Genomic DNA, 12,740 nt, shown 5'->3' on the forward strand with positions numbered 1-12,740 from the left:
TGCCAAACATGCCATCATAACAGGAAGGAAATGTATGAGATTTTTACTTCCAAGAATTGCCCAGCACTCTTTCTCCTTAAATCTATGAGTATATTTAGCCCCCCATAGGACAACTAATTATGCATGTTGAAGTAAGTATACACAACAATTATCAGTGAATGTGTATAAGTATTTTGTTTAGTGGTCACCATGATCCAAATACTGAGCATTGAATTCAGAGATGAAAAATACCATTTTACTCTCCAGATGCTCAAAGTCTTTGGGAGATGTAGAAAAATAGCAACCGGTTTCAATAAAATTTGAACTACAATTTGAAATACAAAGGACGCTGCTATTTTAGAACAAGAGTCAAAAATGGGGAAGTACGTTCCCTGAAGACACTGCAGGCACTCTGATAAGGCAGATACTACTCTAGGTAATGATATTAGTAATCTTTTGTCAAACTTACAGCATGTTCAATTGTTTGTCTCCAGCAGGTTTTGGAATATGCAGTCATTGTTTAAAACCTTGAGTATTTTGTTGGGGCTCCTTAACAGCAAACAGATTTTACTTTCAAATTAGGGCAATTCATATTGGGTTTAAAGGTATTAGCAGGATGTAGGGAACTAAAAAGCAAATAGCATCTTGACTTCTACCCTTCAAAGCATGAGGAGTAGGAGGGGAAAAACTTAAACTGGATGGAGATTTTTGCATGAGAGGACTAATTGCACTGACAGAAGAGCCCCGGGAAGCTGGATAGCAGGAGACTATTGTTCCAGTCTACACAATTCTGTTTCCTGGAAAAGACAGCAGTGCATACAAGGGTATCTAAAAGTGTACAAAAAGAAATCTAGCAAAATGAGTGAAAGCTATGATTCGTTGAGGAAAAGTTTTTCTTTCAATATTGATTAAAGAGACTGCCCTTTCCCCATTGTGTATTCTTGGCTTCTCTGTTGTAAATCAATTGACCATATATGAGTGGATTTATTTCTGAGTTATCTACTTTGTTTTAATTGAAATTAAAAAAAAATTACGTTATTAAAATTGTTTTTTATAGAGATACTATGGAAAGTAATTTACAGTGTTAAAACTGTTGTATAAGATATTTTTAAAATATTAGCAATGGATATTAGCAAATCTATTGTAATTAATGGTTGTGTATGTCTGTACGTCATGACTTAGACATTTTGGCTGCTTGTGAACCTGTGTGGAAATAAAAATTTAAATAAAATACTGGTGTATTTCTCTCTTTGAAAGAGATTTGCGGTAGGCATCCTTAGTAACTCATCTCTTATTTGAAATCAACCACCCTTAAAAGTGACTTCAGTCTTCAATGTCATTTCATGATTTAACATGGTCAGTTATGTTTAAAGAAATTTTCCTAAAAATTCAATCATAAAGTTCTGCTTATATTTTCTGTGCTAGAATTTAGTGTCATGGTGACACCTATCTTCAAAACAGAATAAGACAGGTATATTTTGTTTGGTGTCATTGTTGCCTTGCATAAAATCAGGTTCTTACTAAGGAAAGAGGAGAATTGCTGCAAATTATTTCCTCTGACAGGATGCTCAACCATAAAATGAAGGTGTTGCATAATTTAAATATTCGTTAATTTTGATACTGAAAGATGATTTTCTTTCTATTAATATATCTAATAATTCTATGAAACACATTTGGAAGAAGTTTTTTTTTACCAAATTAATCCTATTTTTTCTTCCAATTTTTCTCCTCTACTAACATAAATGAAATTTAATTGTTTCAAAAGAATTTAATGAATTGAGTTTTTATTCAGTATCACTGATTCAGTCCTGCAATTCTATGCCAAAATTCAGAAATATAGTAACTAAATTCAAGTTTAAACAACATATTTTTATTTAACTGGAAGTTTTAATACATGACTCATAATTTCACTGATGCTAATAAAATTGTGAAAGAAAATACCCAGAACATTATAAGACATAAAAAGGCTACATTATCCTGGGTGAACTTCTTTAATGTAGCTTGTTGAAAATCAGTTCTTCACATTTAAGAAAACATAAAATTATTAAATTTATTGACCACAATACATAAATCCTGAAGACATGCACATTGACCTTTGTATATTGTTGCTTAACAAAGAAAATTAGACAATGAAAATGATTATGGATTTTTATAAAATGTAGAGTCACGTTTACCATTCTAGCTCTGCTGATACTGACAATATTGGGTAATGGCATCATTGATTTCACACTAAACTTCAAATTCTACTGTTACACTACTTTATCAATAGCATGAGTTTTGTTTTAAGTGATGTGGTATTCTATTTGATGTTCACACATAGGTGCTTTAGCCATCATTCCATAGATTCAGCACTTTTAAATGTGAACTAAAATATCAGAGTAGCCACATACCTGCCATGTCTTTTGTGAGAGTACAAAAGACTTTTGCACACACGTGGCAAACTTCCCTAAGGCTGTTACTATGCAACAGATTAAATTGCATGCAGGGCACTATTTATACGTGTTAGTCATAGCCATACATATAAGTAGCTTGCAGCATATCCAGAAACTGCACTAGTACCTAACAGCTGCATACACTGCAAACCAGATATATGGGCTAAAACAAACTGAATGAACTTGCTTTTAGTCTTTTAATTATTCTGGACAATAACTTCCTTTAAAAATTACAGATCATGATGAGTGATTTTACATACTCTACTGTAACAGTTTTCTTGCCATGAATTTGAACATTATGCAGTGGTGCTTCTTTATTTATGAGTGCTGCTTGGCGTCCATTACACAGAGGAGCTCAAAATGATGGTGTCCACTAATTCTGCCTCCCCAGCACCAGAAACATATGCACCAGTTTATTTACTGAATTCAGGGCTAGTAAAAAACATGGAGATAATAAGGGCTGTTCCAGTGGCAGCAGTGGTGACCTCCATGTTGATTTGAGACTGCAGAAATGGAGGTGGCAGAGAACATCATCTAGGGTCCTTAGGTGGCAGCCACTGTTTTCTTCTCAGACTAAATCTAGGTGCTGGTTGTTATTTTAGAGCAGTTGTGAGCTTAGGCTCAGACCTATTCCTTCAACATCCTCCATAATTCTGAGACTACCACATACATCTGTTTCTGTTTTATCTTCAAAAATCAACCTCTGTTAAACACATCACAAAACTTATTTAAAACACTTGCATTTTGTGATAAATCACAGCTGATCATCTAAAACACAAAAAGATAGTGAAGAAATGCACTAAGTGTTTATACGCGTAAGTGTAGGAATCCATTAAAAATCAGTCCTTAAATCCAGGTAAGTTAGACATATGTTTACATCACTTTCAGACTAAAATTATTTAGAATTATTCAGCACTGCTACATCATCCTTCCATCCATAGATTACTGGGGAGACATAGTGTGAGAAGGGAAAGGAAAATTTGTGTGTGTGTGTGTGTGTGTGTGTGTGTGTGTGTGTGTGTGTAGATATTATATGAAAAGGCACATTAAAATGATGGTGTTACATATACACATGAACCCAAATGTATATATGTTTCCATTTTTCTAATTTTTGCAGAATATAAAGTGTCACTAAATAAAGGATTTTAAAAATGGGGTTTAGTTTGGACAGTGAGGATTCAATATACATACAAAACAAATGTTTCCTCTCTAGTGACTTTGTAGAATTAGGGGCTCTCCTGTCTTCAGCTTCTTGTCTAACATATTCTCCCAGCCATTTCCCCAGAGCAAAGAATTTCTTCTAGGTATATGTAAATCACACACATGTATAAAGCTTTGCAATCCTTTTGCACTGATATTGGGACATGGTATTTGACAAGACAGAAATTTATAGACAATCTTGACATTTGAATATTATAGGAAATCCACATTTTATTCCACATCTGTTTACATAAACTTACTATAATGTTATCTTCTTTTCTCTTTTCAAATGTATATTCCAAGTTAGCGATGCAGAGACACTCCATGGAAGCAAATTTGCAGGTTACTTCTACAAGTTCTCCTTGGTCTAAATTAACTAGATGTTACCTTAAAAAATACCTCCTTTAGGAAGGTAAATTTCCATAGTGGTTCTAAAATGTGTGTTAGATTGCAGGAACAAAAGAAAGGAACATACAGGAAGAAAGAAAGAAGAAAGGAAAGGAAAGGAAAGGAAAGGAAAGGAAAGGAAAGGAAAGGAAAGGAAAGGAAAGGAAAGGAAAGGAAAGGAAAGGAAAGGAAAGGAAAGGAAAGGAAAGGAAAGGAAAGGAAAGGAAAGGAAAGGAAAGGAAAGGAAAGGAAAGGAAAGGAAAGGAAAGGAAAGGAAAGGAAAGGAAAGGAAAGGAAAGGAAAGGAAAGGAAAGGAAAGGAAAGGAAAGGAAAGGAAGAAGAAAAAATGAAAGATTTTTTTTTTTATATACTATAGTAGAGTTTCAATTTTTAAAAGTTGAGCCCATAAAGTGAGAAATGGAGATTTAATGAGTAGGGTACATGGAGGAAAGCCTGTCTGGGTTATAGTCCCAAAAGGCTTTTGAATTAAATAAACTCTCCATTCTAGTCCTGGCTCAGTAAACAACTCGAGCTTATAAATGTCCTCTCAATGTTGGTGTGATTTTCTTGCATAATCAGCAAAAGAGAAAAAAAACAAACAGAATATTTTCCCTATCAGGGATGCGATAAGAACCAAGTAAGTCTGTAAGTATGAATTGCCTACTAAATGGGACTCTTTCCTTGAAGGATTGGGATAGGTTGTATCATTTTTCAGCAAGTACTCATTATATGTTCCATCATCAATGAAGTCTACTTTTTGTACCATAAATGTCCATCCTTGACCATGAATATTTTTGTCACTGGATGTGAGTGACAATGATAGTTAATTTTTTTATGATGGGTTTTAAATGTTCTTGAGAAGTGTGGATTACACACTTTCCTGCCTGCCCTCCACCTTGAGAAGAACAAGGGCTCACTTACTCACTATTTTATCAATCTGGGTTCTAGAATGAGAGACAAGTAGAGCAGACTGGAACCGTACCTGCAGCCTGGTAATTAGCACAGCTGAGCTCAGCAGAGCTACAGAATAAACTGCAGATCTAATAATTAAATGTTTGTTATAACTCACTAGGATTTTATTTTAATTTTTTGTCATACAAAGTTGACTAATACAGGGGACAGTAAACATTACATTTTCCTTAGCCAAGTTTCAGAGATTTCCTGAAGGCCATCCCTGCCCAGCAAGAAGATCCTTTACCTATTTAAATTAAACCTTTATAGTTTTATTGTTTGATTGCAGAACAGTGAATTAAACTTTGTCCTCTTAAAAGCTCTGGAAGAAGTGACTTATAACAATCTTAATAATGAAAAGGTAGCATTTGCTGCAACTTGACTACATAAAATAAGGCCTGATGGAAATTAAATATTAATATGCAGGTTATGCTAGATGCTGCTTCAGAGTTTCAGAAAAATGAACAGTAATCAAATGAGGGTGTCACATAATACACAGCAAGCTGAGCCAATTATGTAAATGAATGCCCAAGGTTAGCATGATACAATGCTTTTTAATTTGACTAATATTAAAATCAACTTGTTCTTAATGTAATAGATGCTGTGACAACAGTTAAAGAGCACCAAATGTTTTTGTAATCTGCTGTCAAATTAAAAATGCTGTTATGAGTGACCTGCTTTCCTCTGTACAATACTTGAAAGGCTCAAAATGTGCAATATTCCCTTCGTTTCAGAAATAATAAACAAAAATGCTTTGGAGATGAAAGCCATAATGACCAGTGTACATTTACCTTATTCAATTGAAAATACATAACAGTGAGCTCCTGTTGAGATGGCACATTTCCAAAGGAAGAAAAGATTCTCTCATTCAACTGAATTTATCTGAATTCAACAGTAAACTGCAGATACATTTTTATAATTATATACATTTTATTCCCAATTCCATAGAAAAAATTCTTCAGCAGGATCTGTGTTCCGTTTTTATTTTCCTCTTTACTTATCTACTCAACCAACGAGTATACTCAAAAAAAAAAAAAAAAATACACACTATGCAAATAGAAACTATGGATTTAACTCTCTACATAAAATAAGTGCATGTGCACACATATATTCATAAATGTGTATATGAACAAGATAAACAGACATACAAAATATATATATATATATATATAGCCATGTAATTTTCAACCCCAAAAGAATGCATAATTTGCAAAATGTCTGGAACATTTAACATCTTTTAATTTTTAAATTCAAATTTGGTAATGATAATTTTTTTATTTTTGCAAGATAATATCTTTATAGTGTTTAGTGGTATACACAGTTTCCCCGAAAACAAGACTTAGACAGATGATCAGCTATAATGCGTCTTCTGGAGCAAAAATTAATATAAGACATATAAGACCCAGTCTTATTTTACTATAATGTAAGACTGGGTCTTAATATAATATAATATAATATAATATAATATAATAAATATAATATAATATAATGTAGTGTAGTGTAGTGTAGTGTAGTGTAGTGTAGTGCAGTGCAGTGTAATATAATATAATATAATATAATATAATATAATATAATATAATATAATACAATATAAATACCAGGTCTTATATTAATGCTTGCTTCAAAAGTTTCATTAGAGCTGATGGTCCTGCTAGGTCTTGTTTTCGGGTAAACACAGTATCCGGAATTTATTTTTTTTCTATATAACTACAAGTACTGACTTCTTGTAAGCTATTGACTGCCTTCTAAGGAGAAATGACAAAATCATTTTCACTTTGACAGTGTTCTTTCCAACAAGTATCAGAGTGTATTTGTGCCAGCCTGAAATTTTCACCCAAAGAAAAATCAACAGGAAAAAAAGAGGTTTAGGGAAGAAGGTAACAAATTCATCTTTATATTTAGACCTTTATCTTTAGTGATCAACCTCTATATTTAAACAGAAATAATGTGAATCTTGCTTTAAATTAAACACAATGACTCCATATCTTCTCACCTGATGATGAGAATTGATAGTAATTATTTCAGACATCTCTTCTCAATTCTTAAAAAAGTTGAGCTATTAATCAATTATTCCTCAGTTTCTATACCAGGGTTTTCTGGATCTGGAGATTATAGTTAATATGTGTATATCCTTTTTAAGAAAAGGAATATGAAATTTCCAATGCAAAATTCTGTACAGAACCTCCTTCAGTGGAAGGCTCTGAAGTTTACACTTCATTAACTTGAAAAATCCATTCTTGTGTATAAATTATAATTGACAAAAGCCCTGTCCACATTATTAAATACTTCCCCTTCAAAGAAAGAATAGCACTTTGAAGTATTAATGTGTTGAGACTTACAAAACAAAGTTAAATATTAAAAATTGTTCATTAAGAATATATTGATTCACTATTTTAAAATACTATTATACTCCACCCAATTTTAGTTATAAATGTTTTAAGCATAATCACTCATGTCACACAAAAGGTTAGGGGAAATAGGTTAATGTTCATATGATTTCACCATTTTTAACTTCAATTTGCTTTGCAATGTAGCACACGTATGATGACATATTTATTACTTTTTAGATAAAAATTTATGAAAACACCATACCTGTTTTCTTTCAAACTCTGACCCTGCTAATGAAAACTGAGTATCTCCGTTAATGATTTTCAAGGTAGTGTATTAGTAATGAGAGTTCAAAAATTCAGTGATACACACACTTCCCTTTGAAAATCACATGTTAAATTATGCAAATCAAATACATAGGTTTTACTGTTTTAAATCATTATCAAATACTATTTAAGCCTATTTGAGGTTCTCAGATATTTAGAAGAAACAATGTTTCTCATTCTTATAAGAGTCATATAACTGATAATGTTTTTGAAGTAAAAACATACTTTTTTATTTCAGCTATTCCATGTGGAATAAGTAAAATTCAGAAATAGTAATGATTTAGATTGTATTTCTGTGACCATCTGTTCATTTGTTAAATACAAAGAAGTTGCTGACCAATAAAACACTAAAATTACCTCTATTATTTTGTTTACTGGTTTTAAATAGAATGTTAATAAAAGGTATAGAGCTCTACTGTCAAATAGGATAGGTATTAGCCACATGAGGCTTTCTAAGTGTAAATGTCAATCAATTAAATTAAATTAAATACGAAATTCAGTTCCTGAGATGTACCGGTCACATTACATAGCTGCATGTAGCTGATAACTACTATATTTGGTAGCATATAGAACATTTCCATCATTATAGAACTTTTTACTGTATAGTACTATTATAGACACTCTGTGAAGTTGCCTCAAAAGTCATCCCCAAATCATCTGTTGGAGCTCTCCCACTAATGAGTTGAAGATCTCCCAGACATCACCACCTGCATATTGTTTTAATTTGTTTTCTCAGCTTTGCCTTTATTTACTGGTGGGTTTTGTTTGTTTGTTTATTTTTAAAATAGTTTTGCTATTTAAAAAATAACTGTAGTGATCAATGAACTTATAAATTAAAATTAATTTTAAGATGTCTTTCTTTTCACTCAAATATTTTATTATCAAAAAGTTTTAAGTATACAGAAACATTGAAAGACTAGCACGGTGAAAGCCTATATAAACCCTGCCAATGTTTGAACACTCCTCTGTCAGTAACTGATAAAACCACCAACAAGAGATCATTAAGGATGTTAAATATTTAGACAATACTATCAATCAAATTGGATAACTGATATCTATTAAATACACCTAACAGCTCAAGAGTACACATTATTGCAAATGCACAGAAAAATGAGTACCAAGTAAAACCTAATTCTGGGCCATAAAACATCTATAATACATTTCAGAGGGTGAAAATCATACTAAATATGTTCTCAATACAATTACATTGAATTATAAATCAACAAAAAGCATACACCTGGAATATTATGAAATATTTGTATATATATATATATATATATATACATATATATATATATATATATGTATATATATATATATATATATATATATATCACTTCTAAATAACCCATAAGTCAAAGAACAAATTCAAAGAAAAAGCTGTAAAATATTTTTTTCTCATTAAATTTTGTTTTAATAGCTCTCAAATTTTGTGACAGATTTTTTGGTCAAGTTGTTTTCATTAAAAAGTACTGATATAAAAAAACAAACAAACAAAAAAAACAACCTAATAACTTAAAAACTGCCAGACACACAAAAAACAAATGATCCACAAAACATTCTCTTTTCCTTCTGAAGATTTTACGATGCATTGTAATCATTAACTAGTCTTTTACTGTTAAACTTAAATGGCCAATTGAGACAGAGTTCTAAGACTGTTCTTCCACCACTGATTAAGACTGGGGTGGCGGGTACTGGGGATAATGTTCATTTAGCCTTCTGAGCTTTCTGGGCAGACTTGGTCACCTTGCCAGCTCCAACTGCCTTCTTGTCCACTGCTTTGATGACACTCACAGCAACTGTCTGTCTCATGTCACGAACAGCAAAACAGCCCCAAGGAGGGTAGTGAGAGAAGCTCTCAACGGACATGAGCTTGCCAGGAACCGTATCGATGGCAGCATCACCAGATTTCAAAAACTTCGGGCCATCATCCAGCTTTTTCCCTGAAAGACAATCAATCTTCTTCAGCTCAGCAAATTTGCAAGCAGTGTGAGCTGTGTGACAATTAAGCACAGGTGCATATCTGGCATTTGGCCTGGGTGGTTCAGGATAATCACCTGAGCCATGAAGACACCTGCTTCCATTGGTGGGTCATTTTGCTGTCACCAGCCACACTGCCACAATGGACATCTTTGACAGACACATTCTTGACACTGAAGACCATTGTCCCCAGGAAGAGCTTCACTCAAAGTTTCATGGTGCATTTCAACACACTTTACTTCAGCTGTAACACTAACTGGAGCCAAGGTGACCACCATGCCGGGTCTGAGAACACCAGTCTCCACTTGGCCCACAGGGATAGTACCAATACCACCAATTTTGTAGACATCCTGGAAGTGCAGATGCAAAGATTTGTCAGTTGGACGAGTTAGTGGCAGGATGCAATCCTGAGCTTCAAGCAGCGTGGTTCCACTGGCACTGCCATCTTATTGGGTGATTTTCCATCCCTTGAACCAAGGAATGTCAGCACTTGGCTCCAGAATGTTGTCACCATTCCAACCAGAAATTGGTACAAATAGTACTGTGTCAGGGTCGAAGCCAATTTTTTTAAGGTAGGTGCTGACTTTCTTAATGATTTCCTCATGTCTTTTCTGGCTGTCAGGCAGCTCAGTGGAATCCATTTTGCTAACACCAATGATTAGTTGTTTCACACCCAGTGTGTAAGCCAGAAGGGCATGCTCATGGTACTGCCCATTTTTGGAGACACCCGCTTCACATTGACCAACCCCAGCAGCAACAATCAGGACAGCACAGTCAACCTGAGATGTGCCTAGAATCATGTTTTTGATAAAGTCCCCGTGTCCTGGCACATCAGTGATGGTCACATAATACTTGCTGGTCTCGAATTTCCGCAGGGAAGTATCAATGGTGATACCACATTCACATTCAGCTTTCAGTTTATCCAAGACCCAGGCATACTTGAAGGAGCCCTTTCCCATCTCAGCAGCCTCCTTCTCAAATTTTTCAATGGTTATTTTGTCAATCTCACAACATCTGTAAATCAGATGACCTGAAGTGGTAGACTTGCCGAAATCAATGACAACAATGTTGATGTGGGCCTTTTCCTTTCCCATTTTGAGTTGGATTGAGTGGTGGTTTTAACTACAACTGTGTTCTCTCAGCAAACCCGTTGTGGAAAAGCTAAAGCATTTTAAATTGAATATTAATAAAACCACAACATATAAGGATGTGTGGGATAAAGATAATGCAGTGCTTAGATGGAAATTTACAGCTTTAAATAAATGTATTAAAAATAAGAACAGTATAAAATCATTTGTCTAAGCATCCAAATTAATATGTTAGGGGGGAAAAAAGAGTAATATTAAAGCCACAGAAAGTAAAAAGAAAGAATAAGAGAAAAAAGGCAATCATATATATATATATATATATTTAAAAAAAGGACAGATATCTAAGAATGTTAACGAAGCCAAAAGGTCATCCTTCAAAAATATTAAAAATGATAAACCAGCTCTAAGGCAGTACTGATTAAGAAAACACAGGAAAAAAAAACAAAATAATCCTACAATCTACAGTTCCTAACAACATGAACTTGATGTGAAAAATAATGACAACAGATTAAATGGGAATAATTCTAAAATAATTTGCCTTCCCCAAACAGAAAAAATAAAAAAATAAAAAATAAAAATCAGAAGATGGAGAAAGACAAATACCATATGATCTCACTTATATATGGAATTGAAGGAACAGAATAAATGAGCAAACTAAACAGAAATAGTCTCAGAGATATGAAGGAAAAAATGATGGTTGCTAGACGGGAGGCGGGGGATGAGGGAGAAGGTGAGGGGATTAGAAAGCACAATTTGGTAGCCACAATATTGCCACAGGGATATGAAAGACAGTTTGGGAATATAATCCATAATGTTGTAAAGATTTTGTTGGGTTTCAGATGGGAACATGTCTTATTAAGGAGACTGCTTCCTGGACAGTGTAGATACCTGACCACTCCACTGTATACCTGAAGCTGAAGGTGAATAATATTGAAGGTCAACTATAATTATAAATATATATATTACATTCATATTACAGGATGTAGAGTACAGCGTAGAGAATAGAGTCAATGGTATTGTAACAGCTATATAAAATGTCAGAGGCGTAGTAGATTCTGGGGACTGGGGGTTATCACTTTGTGAGGGGTGTAAATGTCTAACTATTACATTGTTTTGTACACCTGAGACTAATGAAAAAGTCTAAACAGCATTTTTTTCATTAAAAAAATGAATTTGTACTAAAAAAACATTTTCCACAAATAAACCTCGAGAGACAGATAATTTCACTGGAGAAGTCCTATCAACCTTTTAAGTAATAAACAACACCACTGCAACATACATACATGCTTTCAAAAAACAGAAGAGTAAGGGGTTACCACTTACTACAGAAAGGCTGAATAACCCAAATATGAAAATGTGACACTGACATTATAGAAACACAAACATACTTTTCATTCATGGACATATACCCAAAAAGTTATAATAAATATTGGTTAAATCAAATTCAGCAATATGTAAAAAGGTTGATATGCCCATGATCAACTGGAATTCATCTGAATAAGCCTATAACAAGTAAATCAATTTAATAACCACATAAACATATTTCCACAGGAAAGCCAGGCCCAGATCTTATTGGTACATGGCTCCATTATTCATTGTGTGGAGCAGAAGGTGTTGAGATGAAGTCCTGCTGACAGCAGGAGTGGAAGTTTCAACCTCATTCCAGCTTTTCAAAACCTAGATCACAATTTAAGGTGAGGAAGAGGAGAGCAAGAACGTTGAGTATGTTTGAGCTTAGAGTTTCATTTTTGCCTTCAGAGGCCATCATTTACCTACTGGGTCAGTTTTGCATTGTGCTTACATCATTCCTGGAGCTTAGCAAGAACCCACTCAGCCCTTCCAAAAGTTTTGTAGCCATTTATTCTCTCTGTATCAATTTCCTTCTTGGTTAACTAAATGACATGATACCTGTTTCCTCAACCAACTTTGTCTGATAGACATATAGATATTTATTATTGATATAAGAAGGCCAGATACTTCATACTTGATTAAAAGTAATACAAATAATTTAATATAAACGGTGACAGTTTTTGTTGGGATTTTTGTTTTACTGATGTCATAACAATTTC

The 12,740-nt window shown here is 33.6% G+C and overlaps 1 pseudogene; it reads right to left on the minus strand.

Annotated features, from left to right (window-relative positions):
- Positions 1 to 9,143: 9,143 nt before the first annotated feature.
- LOC109458354 (elongation factor 1-alpha 1 pseudogene) lies at positions 9,144 to 10,881 on the minus strand (annotated as a pseudogene).
- Between the last annotated feature and the right edge of the window lie 1,859 nt (positions 10,882 to 12,740).

Source organism: Rhinolophus sinicus, chromosome 16, assembly GCF_057876585.1.
Source record: "Rhinolophus sinicus isolate RSI-liver-muscle chromosome 16, RSI-T2T, whole genome shotgun sequence".
Lineage (NCBI taxonomy): Eukaryota > Metazoa > Chordata > Mammalia > Chiroptera > Rhinolophidae > Rhinolophus > Rhinolophus sinicus.